Consider the following 12,765-nt stretch of genomic DNA (forward strand, 5'->3'; position numbering starts at 1 on the left):
AAAGGGGTCATGACCCACAGGTTGAGAACCACACTGCCTTAGACCATTGTGAGGGTAAAATACTTCAGGTTCATCCAGGAGCAGGGGTGAGGGTGGGATGAGGAAAAGTTCCCCCCCAAAAAAACACTGGAACTCCTTGTCAGCCTGCATTCCCATTCCGTATCGTGCCCCGTGCTAGGAAGATGCTTCCCATAGGCCTTTCTTGGTATCCACATTGCAACTGCGCTGAAGGGGAGGGGCAGATGTTGACTGCCTCCTGGAGGCTGGCTTTTATGGGACTGTTCCTTCTGTCAAAGCCTTAGTAGACAAAAGGTACCTGAAGCACCCTAATGATAAACGGGGATTCCCACTCCGACTTCACACAGTCCAGTTCTGCTTGTCCCTCAGTGACCCTTCCTTGGAGGCTACAGTGGTTATGGGATAAAAGAGAGTGTCTGCTGTCGGCAGCCATTCCTTACATTCCTCAGTTCAATGAAACCTTTATCTTAATGTAAAAACAAGCATGCACCATAGCTGGGTCCTGCTGTCCTCTCCCCAGATCATGATGTACATGTTTGGAGCAGGCAGATTTTGTTAAGCACTCAAATGGTTTGACTCTAAGTGGTCCTGGGCCTTGTCTTCACAGAGGCAGACACAAGCTGGCAAGCACGTGGCATCCATCCAGTAAGAATGACATTTCATTTAGTTTCTAAAAATAGTGTTATAGGCATCTCAAGTCCATTTATACACTGAAGGCCTAACTTCTAGTACCTTGGAATCTGACAGTATTCAGAGTTAGGAACTTTAAAGGGATAATTAAGTTAAAAATCAGAGAATAGGTCTGAATCCAACATCACCAGTGTGTTTTAAGAAGAGAGAACAAAGAAGAGAATGTTGAAGAAAAACAAAATAAAATGACAAACTCGTCCTGCCAATGACTGGGTCTTGGCTATCTATTCCCAGAACTGCAGGGCAGTACGTTTCTGCAGTTCGGATCACTCAATTTGTAGTACATGGCTGCACCAGCCATTGCAGACTAATACAACCTAGAAACACCATATCATTCGACACCCACCCCAGCAGGCAGAGGTTGCTTCACCGTAATACAAGTACAGGGCTAGCTTGAGAAGCCTGAGATATGAGCCCCAGACCAGGAGTCCCAGAAGCAGAATCACATACAACGGGCATGGCCCCTAAGACTGGGCATTTATTCCAGAACCTTCTTAAGTGCCTTACAACCAGAGACTTTAGACCAGAGAGTTACTATTGTGATTTTAACACGCACACACATGATACTTGTGTGCCAGGATGTATTCTGAAATGGCACCTATTCTTCTCCATAGCACTGTGGTTGGAGGAAGTGGAGAAAGCTCTGACACAGTGAAGTCCACAGTGAATGTGTCTTTTGTCATGAATATGTCCTGCTAAGGACTCCAAGACCATGGTCTATGGTAAATTGACAAAACCATTACCCATAAGGGTCAGGCACAGAGAGTTGGCAACGCTTTCCTTTAGAGTCTGAATAAAGGCCAGGAAGTGATGACTCATGCCTTTAATTTCAACACTTGAGAGGCAGAGGTAGGCAGATATCTGAGTCTGGGCCAATCTGGTTTTTAGAGTGAGTTCCAGAACAGCCAGAGCCACACAATGACATGCTGTCTCGAAACAGCTCCGCTCCTCCCTGTTCCAGAGACAGCTGCATCATATTGAGCAGTGCCAGCCTTGTCCCATAGACACAATGGGGAAGGTTGGTGTGAACAGATTTGACCGTATTAGGTGCCTGGTTACCAGGGCTGCCTTCTCCTCTGCATCCGGCAAAGTGGACATTGTTGCCATCAGTGACCTCTTCACTGACCTCACCTACATGGTCTACATGTTCCAATGTGACTCTATCCATGGCAAATTCAATGGCATTGTCAAGGCTGAGAATGGGAAGCTTGTCATCAACGGGAAACCCATCACCATCTTCCAGGAGCGAGATCCCGCTAACATCAAATGGGGTGACGCTGGTGCTGAGTATGTCGTGGAGTCTCCTAGTGTCTTCACAACCATGGAGAAGGGTGGGGCCAAAGGGTCATCATCTCTGCCCCTTCAGCTGATGCCCCCATATTTGTGATGGGTATGAACCACAAGAAAGAAATATGACAACTCACTCAAGATTGTCAGCAATGCATCCTGCGCCACCATGATATCCATGACAACTTTGGCATCATGGATGTGGGCTCATGACCATGCCATCACTGCCACTCAGAACTGTGGGTGTACCCTCTGGAAAGCTGGCGTGATGACCGTGAGGCAGCCCAGAGCAGCATCCCTGCAGCCACTGGTGCTGCCAAGGCTCTGGACAAGGTTATACCAGAGCTGAACGGGAAGCTCACTGGCATGGCCTTCTGTGCTCCTAGCCCCCAAAATATCTCTTGCCGTTGTGGATCTGACATGCCGCCTGGAGAAACCTGCCAAGTATGATGACATCAAGAAGGTGGTGAAGGAGGCATCTGAGGGCCCACTAAAGGGCATCCTGGGCTACACTGAGGACCAGGTTGTCTCCTGTGACTTCAACAGCAACTCCCACTCTTCCAGCTTTGGTGCTGGGGCTGGCATTGCTCTCAATGACAACGTTGTAAAGCTCATTTCCTGGTATCACAATGAATGTGGCTACAGCAACAGAGTGGTGTACCTCATGACCTACATGGCCTCCAAGGAGTAAGAAACCCTGGATCACCTACCCCAGCAAGGACACTGAGAGAAAGAAGAAGGCCCTCAGTTGCTGAGGAGTCCCTGACCCAACTCGGCCCCCAACACTGAGCATCTCCCTCACAATTCCATCCCAGACCCCATAATAATGGGAGGGGCCTGGGAGCCCTCCCTGCTCTCGTGAATACCACCATAAAGTTCGCTGCACCCCCCCCCAAAAAAAACCCAACCAACCAATTGTGCTTCCTCTTCTTGGATATTTGTAGCCTGAGACCGCTCACCCTCAGAGAGCTCCTACTGAAACCAACTAACCCCTCCCCTGTGCCATACCTAACACAGTGAGGTTTCGCACTGCAGCTGTGAGAGAGCCCCACCTGCTCCCAGCTTCATTGTAGGTGGACATTTGTACCTGTCCTTCCTTCATGTCCTTGTGACCCAGCCAGGGTGCCAGGATTCAAACTGCACAGTTCATGGTGGCAACACATGTACTGAAAAATCCACAGTCCCTAATTCCAATCTGGGGCCACCCCGGCACAGCAGAACTTGGAGATGTGGAAAAAGTCAGAGGATGTGCATATCACTGACTCCATGACACCCTCTGTGTCGGCAGCCACGTCCTGTATTCAGACCGATGACCATTTTTCTAAATGTATGCAGAAATAGGACGTAGGAAGTCTGGCCTTCGTCTCAAGTGTGCTCATTTCGGACATGTTTTGCTCCCAGATAGGTCATAAGTACAATTTTATTTTTGGTACTCAGAGCTCTTGAGGCTTTGAAACTGTAAACCTGCTTTTATCTTCATCTTAGAGACAAGCAAATGGAGGAAACACTTGCCACAGTTGTTAACCTGTAGGAGAGACAGGGCTGAGCTCCTTTATTTAATTTTTATTGGTTGTTTTATTTACATTTCAAATGTTATCGCCCTTCCTGGCTTCCCCTCAGCAAACCCCATCCCATCCCTGCCTCCCCCCTGCTTCTATGAGGGTGCTCCCCAACACCCACACTCCCACCTCCCCGCCCTAGCACCTATGCAGGGGCATTGAGCCTTCACAGGACCAAGGGCCTCTCCTCCCACTGATGCCCTACAAGGCCATTCTCTGCTACATACGCAGCTGGAGCCACGGGTCCCTTCCTGTGTACTCTTTGGTTGGTGGTTTAGTCCCCAGGAGCTCTGGGGGGGGGGTCTGGTTGGTTGGTGGGTCTTCCTATGGAGTTGCAAACCCCTTCAGCTCCTTCAATCCTTCCCCTAACTCCTCCATTGGGGACCCAGTGCTCAGTCAAATGGTTGGCTGCAAACATCCTCATCTGTATTGGTCAGGCTCTGGGAGAGACTCTCCACTATATCAGGCACCTGTCAGCAAGCGCTTCTTGGCATCAGCAATAGTGTCTGGGTTTGGTGGCTCTTGTCTAAAGGAAATACAGGGAGAAAGAATGGAGTATAGACTGAAGGACAAGCCATCCAAAGGTTGCCCCACCCAGGGCTGAGCTCCAAATGCCCAGCGAGGTTCTGGAGTCCATGCACACATGGAGTGCTGGCTAGTCTTGGTTGTCAACATGACTATATCTGAATTGAGCTACAATTCAGAAATGGAAGGTGGGGGGCAAACCTGTTAAAAAAAATCTTCTTTGTTTGAAGTGAGTGAATCTAATTCTGGACCCTTGAGGCACGAAGCCACACCTTTGATCTGGACCCTTGAGGCATGAAGACACCAGCCTTTAATTTGGATCTTGAGGTGGGAAGCCATACCTTTAATATGGGTCATACCTTCTGCTGCAAGTATACATAAGAACATAGAAGAAGGAAGCTTTTGCTTTTAATCTGTGTGCACTTGTCTTACTAGCACATCTATTCCTTCACTGGCATTGGGGCCAATTTCTTTGGGACTCCAGCATATACAGAAGACCAGCATTGTGGGTTTGAGCAACCTCTAGACTCTTAAACTTTACACTCACAGCTAGCCACTGTTAAATTAGCTGAACCACAGCTTGTAAGTCATTCAAATAGATTCACTCCATAAGTTCTGTGGCTCTAGAGAACCCTAACAAATGCACAGGCTTCTGGTGGGATGTGTCTCTGCTGCCTAGCTCACTGGGCCTGGTGTATCAGTAGAATGCAAATCATATCCAGCTTACATTCCTCCTATAAGGATCCAACACATTATAGATGATTTCTGTTATAGAGTATATACCAAATCCATACACTGAGATCCTAGTCTCAGTATCTCAAGATATAACCTTATACAGAAGTAGAGTCATTGCAGACATGAGTCAAGATGAGGTCATTGGAGTAGACTAATCCAGTGTGGGTGGTGTCCTTAATAACATGGGCATAGAAAAAGATGCACAACATTGGGAGGTGGTAGAACATGTCTCTAGTCCTAGCACTTGAGAGGAAGAGTTGAGACCAGCCTGGTCTACAGAGCAAGTTCCAGGACAGCCAGGGCTACAGAGGAACCCTGTCTCAAAAAAACAAAATACAACAACAAGAAGGTGCACATGTGCGGAAAGGAGAGATTAAAAATTAAAACAATGCTTCTACAGGATAAGAAGCTCCAGAGAGACTAGAAAACTACTAGCCAAGAGGGGCACGGAACAGAGCTTCCCTCAAGCCTCAGGAAACCACCCTGCCAATGCCTTGATTTGGACTCCAGAACCAGGAAACAACAAACATCTGTTGTCCAAGACATACAGTTTGTGGAACTTTGTAACGATAGCCCTTAACTAATCAGAACACAGTCCTTACTCAGTAGCAAATTTTCCCATCGGCGAGTGATAGCCAACCATCCTTAGTGTCGATCAGACATGTTTTGTTTGTCTGTTTGCTGTGATGGAGATGGCGCCCAGGGCTTGGTGCATGCTAGACAAACACTTTCCCGCTGAGCTAACCTCTACTACTCAGTGGCAGCACTGAAAAATGGGGAATTTGATGATTTCTAAGACCTCTCCCAAATGTTATCTGCTCACAGCAGCTCAGCTCAGCTCCTCTTGTAATAATGATCTGGTCCTTACAGACATTTCTTTGTTGTTGTTGCAAAGATAAGCTGATATGAAGGTGATCTTCAAGAACAAAACGACGTCACTTCCGGTTCTGTGAGTTGTGTCCCTCGACATTAGAATGAAACTAATTTAAAATGTGGGTCTTCATCTGCCTTCTGGTGAGGCAGCTCCTAAGGTGAACTCCCTTGAATCTTTTCTCTGTGTCCTCTGGTCTTTGGAGTTAAATCCATACCATGCGTTTGGGTTGCAAATTCTGCAGAAGAAAGCAGAAATCTAAGTTGGAGGTCATTTTCTGTGACTTAAAATTATGTCATGAGGCCCCTATGTAGGCCTGGAAATCTTGGTCTCTTCGTGCAGAATATGATCCCTCAATACCATTTCACTGAGTAGATAAAAAGCTGACCTAAGAAAGCTCCCAAAAGCTGTTGATTTTACTATATATAAACCAAGGTGTGACTAGGCCCAGTCCAGGGAAAGAAATCAAAATACTTAAAAGTTTGTCTCCAGCCTTAGTGGCAGAGTCCTTATTTCAGAGCTAGTCTGCAGCTTTAAGTCTCTGCCCTTACAGTTTGACCTCACCTACACAGAAGTGAGTTGCTGTGTGGGTGATCTTGTCCCCAGTCCTCATCAAAAGGCTGAGTATCCACAGGACAGCCCTGGCTGAGGCTGGCCATGTGGCAATTCTCTCAGGCTTCTCTCGCTTCCTGTCAGCCCCTCAGCCTTTGCTCAGGAATTTGCTCCCAGCCCCATTTCTGGAAGTGTTTCTTCACTAATCCGAGGGCTACAGCCCAGGCACCATCAGCTAACGTTTGTTTAAGGTTTTCACCCTTGCTCCTTGTTCCTCACTACTCTGTCACAATTTTGGAAGTGTGCTTTCTTCTGCCAGTGGACACAATACAGAACTCACTGAAGGGCAGAGAGTGTCACTTAGGGAATCTCATAATTGATGATTCTTTTCCTGGTCAACATCATATATACATAATCCAAGGGAAATGTCTAAATGAATGGAGCTGTTCGGGAATAGAGGCTACACTTCATTCCCTTTTGAATTCTCAGTGCTCAGCCCCCCTCCCCCCCACTTGGCACAGGGTAGCATGCAACAAAATTCCTTATTGAATGAATGAACATTAGTTTTCTTCTTTCTTCAGAGAGGTGCTCTGTCGAGTCCAATGCCAAGGCACCACAGCCACACACGAGAGTAGAGGACACGTACATTTCCCAATAGCTCTCATGAGACATGTCCAAGGAAAAGCCACTGGACCAGGATGCAGAGGGCACAAACTCCAGGTCCTCTTGGACCACTCCTAAGAGCCCAGGGTCTTTAGCCTCACTGCGTTGTCTGCAATGCCTACCTCAGCGGATGGTTTCAAGATGCTGCCAAGGCAGCACTGAGGATGTACTTAGTGGTAGAGACTTACCAGGCTTGTGGTCCTGAGCTTCATCTTCAGCATTGCAAGGGATTTTTAAAAGGAGAAGACACTGCAGGGAAAGGCTTCAGAGAATGGGCTGAAGTGCTTCCTTCTGTTATTTACTACAGAACAGGTAGTAACACTCAACTGAAGTTAAGAGGTTCATGAGTCATATTGACTACCCCAATATCTTTATTCTATGTGAACTCAAAGATGAAAACCAAGTTTTCTTCCTACTACAGCTAAAGATATATTCAACCTGGCGAAGTCCTGGCATCTTAAGAGCATAACCTTCTGCTTGGCTAGCAAACCTATTCTGCACCATAGATGGTAGGTAAAATGTTAAGTTATGGAAGGCTAGTTGAAGAATCATTGTTCCTAGACATAGTCCCTGTGCCTAATTATGCTTAGAAAAACGAGGTTTTCATATTCAGAGGACTGTGCCCTTCACAGTATCCTTAAACCAAAAAAACCTCAGACCCCAGGACAGGCCTAGGTTGTGAGAGGACTTGCTGTGGGTGGGTGGTCTGGCAGTGACCAGCAGAGCTCTTACTTCTGCCATTCCCCTCCCCTCCCAACTGAGACAGCAGCAGGTGGTCCTTTGCTTTCCCCTGTGTTCCAGTGCAGATGCCCTTGCCAAGGCAACTGGGTGAGCAGGTTCAGAAGCAACCTGTGGATCCTGCTCTCTCTACTTACATGTCCAGACAGTTTCCTATCCTAGCTTGAAAGTCTTATTCAATCTTATTGATCTGTATGAAGTAGTGATTTGGGGCCTAAAGAGAAAAGTCTGGTATGTGGGACAGCTCAGACTCCCTGGACATTCTTCCAGAGTAGGTTTCTAGACAAGGTGATAAAGAGAGAAGCAGAGAATGAGGATCTGAAGGTATACATGGATGCTAGTTGTCAGTGTGTGCTGATGGCCTAAGCCCAGTTTCCAGATACAAGTCCTTGGTTTGCCTGGAACATCCTAGAATGAAAGGGATTGGGGTCAACTCTATGTTCTGAGTCAGTCTGTGTTTTGTGCTGTTCCCCAGGATGGGCCCCCCCTAAGATTTCAGCAAAGCCTTTCTCTAGGAGCTATGTGATACTATGTATCTGAGTTCCTCTTGCTCCTGGAATACATGAGCTAGTGAGGGCATCACCAGAAACTTCCTTACTCTTTATTCTTATTCTTGGTCTTCCCTTAGAAGATCCACAGACTAGGTCTCAAAGGACAAAGGAGAGGATGCACTTAACCATCCAGTCTATCTACACTGACAATCTAGAAGAGGGAGCAGGGCATGGAGAGGAGAGGAGATTCAGTCTAAGTTACAGAAAGGGAGGGAAGGAGCCCGAGAGATTGCTCAATGGATGATGTCATTCATTCGAGGCCAAAGCAACCTCTTGATTTCGGGCTGAAATCAAGCCTGACAACCTGATTTCAATCCTTGGAAGCCACCTGATTAGAAGAGAGAACCAACTACTGCAAGTTGACCTCCGACCTCCATGCACACACCTCAGCAAGCATTAATGCTCACAAACACACACAAATAAATACATGTTTAAATTTAAAGAAAGAGAGAGGATAGAGGCGCAATGTCTGCATTCCTGACTCTCATTGTCCCCTAGAAGAAAAAGAATATCTACAGCTATACTTCCTATATGGGCTCGGTGGCTCAGGATCTGACTTTCCTAATTGCTATGACAAAATGCCTGACAAAAGTGACTTAATGAAGAAGGTTTTCTTTGATGAAAGATATGTTAGGGCAATAGTGGTACAAAGTTATGGAAGTAACCACCAATACTGAGTTGATTTAAGGACCATTTCATAAGATGGAACCCACACCTGACACTGCTTGAATAACCAAGAACCTGACACTAGATAGCCCAGGGACCTAGGTAGAACTAAATACTACTGACCTAAACAACAACAACAACAACAACAAAGGTAATGGTAAAGTGACTCCCAGTGTCATTCTGCTGTACTCATAGATCAGTGCCTTGTTCAGCCATCATCAAAGAAGCTTCCTCCTGCAGCAAATGGGAACAAATATAGAGAGACCCACAGCCAGACAGTATGCAGAAAGTGAGAGAACTTAGAACACTGTGGTGGTTTGAATAAGAATGTCCCCTCTAGGGTCATATATCTCTGATGAAAAGGTCTGGTAGGTGTTGCATCATTAGAGAAAGTGGGGCACTGGGGATGGGTTTTAAGGATTCAAAATCCCTAGGCAAGCCCAGACTCTCTCTCTCTCTCTCTCTCTCTCTCTCTCTCTCTCTCTCTCTCTCTCTCTCTCTCTCTCTCTCTCTCCCCTCCTGCTGCCTACAGATCCAGACGTAGAAATCTCAGCTACCTCTCCAGCACCATGTCTGCCCGAATGCCACCATGCTCCCTGCCATGATGATAATGGGCTAAACCTTTGAAACTGTAAGCCAGCCATAATTAAGTGCTTTCTTTTCTAAGAGTTCCTGTGGTCATGGTGTCTCTTCATAGCAAGAGAGCACTGACTAAGATACTGACTAAACGCTCTGTGCTAAGTGGGATGTCTCCATCAACTTCCTCCCCGAGGAGCTCAGGGAGTGCTGCCGAGGAGGTGACAGAGCCAGAGGGGATTGAAGACGCCAAGAAAACAAGGCCTCCTAAATCAACATAAGCAAAACTCATATGAATTCACAGAGGCTGAAGCAGCACGCACAGGCCTGCATGGGTCTGCAGCAGGTCCTCTGTGTACACATTAGAGCTTCCAGTTTTCGGGATTCCTGGGTGTGTGAATGAGTAGGTCTCTGATTCTTGTGTCTTCTTTTGGGCTCCTTTACTTCAGTTGGTTTGTCTTGTTCATCTTTGATGTCCTAATTATGTTTTCTCTTATATATTATTTTATTATATTTTGTTATTATCCCGTAGACACTAGTTTGATTTCTAATGTGAGACAGAAAGGGAGTGGATCTGGATGGGAGGGAGGGAGGGACAAATAGAGAGAGGGGAAACCGCAATCAGGATATATTCTGTAAGAATCCATTTCCAGTAAAAGAGAAAATCAGAAGCAAAAGAAAAAAAGTTTCAGTTGGCTCACAGTTTGAGGATGCACAGCCCATCCTGATGAGGTCGCTCACCTTGACTGCAGCGACGGATCACACTGTGGATCACCTTGCACCTGCAGCCCCGAATAGAGAACAATGGATGCTGTTGTTCATCTTCCTCTCTTCTTTTTACTTCAACCCATGAAATGATGCCACCTCCAGTCAAGATATGCTTTTTGCATTAGCATAAGCTAGAAACTTTGTTCTAGACATTCCCAGATTTCTCTCCTGGGCTCGTGACAATAACAAGCAACAGTAACCATCACAGGATCTTACTATTACTGAATTCTTTAGGGAAGTGGGTTGGAAAAAGCAGGTAATCGGTGGGTGCTGGTCAGAGAGCGTTGGCATCTTAGGGTCCAGGAGAAGCATGGACCATTGCTGTAGGCTTGAGACTCAAATCTTGAAGCTTGAATTCTGCCAATTGACCACCCCAACACATATATATCACCCGACCCCTCCAGCCAAACACACAGGTCATTTACTCCGTTTGTTCTTTCTTAGGGTATTTGAGTTACAAGTTCAGTTCCCAGATGAGTTTGAACGAGAGCTATGCCAGATATCATAGCAACTGGGTTAGGACCTTGAACTCCACCATAATTCTTCAGCTCCCTTTTCCTCCCCTCCTCATCAAGTGGTCATAGCATTGTCTCTCATGACATGCTGATTTCTTCCACGAGGTAGCAAGTAAGCTCCTCGAACTGCCTGCTATCATCTGGAACAGCTCCTGAATTTCGAGCTTCCACCAAAGACATTTCTAACCTTAAATAAGAAAAATCCAGGGTCTGGAGAGTTGCCTGAGTTAAAGCACTTGTTATTCTTACAGAAGCCTGAGGTTTGCTTCCCAGAACTCACACAGGAGCTCACAAACATCTGTAACTCTATTTTCAAAGGATCCAATACCCTTTTCTGGCCTCCACAGGCACCAGGCATGTATGTAGTGCACATGCACACATGCAGGTGAGACACTCATGCACATAAAATAAACAAATCTAAATAGAAAAGAGAGCTCTGGGTAAGAGTCTGAGTGTCTAGGGCTGGTCCAGTGGTAGGATGAGGTGAAGAGATCTGACAGTAAAGTCAGAGCAGGCAGCCCGCTGTAGGCCACAGAACGGAGAGAGAGGTGACCCAGTCTGTAGTATATCCACACCTGAATGTGTTCGGTCCTGTTGGACCTTGGAAACTGAGCAGGATGAGATTTGGCTGGTGCATGGATGGCAGAGAAGAGAAGGTGCTGAGCGGATGACTTCCCAGGCTACATTACAAGGTCACACTTCAGCAACAACAACCTTGTCCAACAGCCCCACCTAGCTCAGACATAGCACACTCCTCTCCACCTTCCAGAACGTTACCCGTACCTCCTCATGCGTGTAGCACATGTTCATCATGCAGTCACCTTTTGAATAACTTGTCTTATACAAATATTAATATGTCTGACTGAAAGAAAACTTAGAAACACAGGTTAAAAGACAAGCCATCCACAGATCCGCCACATAAAATATTAACTTAGCATTTGCAGACTTTGGCAGAATTTCAATTCATGGCAACTAGTTTTTCTCCCCACCTCCTGAATCCAGCTCTTTAGAATCCAAATCCAATACATACAAAACACAAAAGGAGAAGGGAGACTGTTTGGAGGGAAGACAGGGAGCAGCAGAAAGAACAAGAGGTTAACGAACGACAGGGTGAATGTGAGCAACGTCCAACTATAGCCAAGTGTGGAGACATCGTGATGAAATCCATTATTTTATATGCCGAGTTTAAATCTCACGGCTCCCGCACATTTACCTCACAACAAAGGCTCCATTGGTGTAGCTTACATAAGCAGATGAATAAAGGAAAGCATAACCAGATGAACGAGTTACCGTAAGTTTGGAGAAAAAAATCCTTATGCCAAAAGTTGCTGCGGAGGAAGAAATGGGGAGGGGAAATAGGAATCGGACTGCAGAAGGCACGTGCATCCCCACCCCCAGTCTTCTTCAGTTCTCTCTGCCCCCCCCCCCCCAAGGCAGACTCAACCACAGAAGAGAGTAGTGCACAGTGCACACGCCAGACCTGGCCGATGGCCATTAATGGAAATGTGGGGTCTGGAGCTCTTTTCCTCTGTGTGACTTGGAAGTGTCAGTTGTGACTTAGGGAAAGAGAACTCATGGAAACAGCCAAGCCAGGGTCACCACATGGCACGCAGTATTTTAGGCCCAGCAAGCAATCTGGCAAGTTCAAAACCTCTGGTGAATGGGCTCCAGGAAATCTGATTTTAGCAGTATACCGTGGATGCAGGAGAACACCCCCCATGACTCGCCCCTCGCTGAGTTAAAGATTATCGTTGATTTATCTGATCCAGAAACAGCAGGGTTTCACATGATGTCTTGGAAAAGAGCCTGGGAAAAGACAGAGAATTGGACAATCTTTATTATTAATTCCAATAGCACACTTCCCTATGGGTCTGTGCAGTAAATCACCAGCTCTCTTTATGGGAGTTTCTCCCTGGTTAAAGGGAGCCAACAGCTTTTCATGGAGCCTGTCTACAGACTCAGTTATAAAGACAACTAGAGGAGAAATGGGAATTAATTACGCTCAAATCAAAAACATCTAGGAGATGCAGGAGATGCAAAAGATCTAGAGC

General features: G+C 46.4%; 1 long non-coding RNA gene across 3 annotated transcripts in view; it reads right to left on the minus strand.

The window, feature by feature from the left end:
* Positions 1-1,283: 1,283 nt before the first annotated feature.
* LOC147996288 (uncharacterized) overlaps positions 1,284-12,765 on the minus strand; it is a 42,224-nt gene continuing 30,742 nt past the window's right edge. For 2 of the 3 annotated variants that reach the window (XR_015675354.1, XR_015675360.1), the window contains exon 3: positions 7,151-12,520. This is a non-coding gene — a long non-coding RNA (uncharacterized LOC147996288). Of the gene's footprint in view, positions 5,924-7,150; positions 12,521-12,765 lie in introns of those variants that run through there. The other variant, XR_015675357.1, reaches the window with a different exon arrangement.

Source organism: Rattus norvegicus, chromosome 2, assembly GCF_021556685.1.
Source record: "Rattus norvegicus strain SHRSP/BbbUtx chromosome 2, alternate assembly SHRSP_T2T, whole genome shotgun sequence".
Lineage (NCBI taxonomy): Eukaryota > Metazoa > Chordata > Mammalia > Rodentia > Muridae > Rattus > Rattus norvegicus.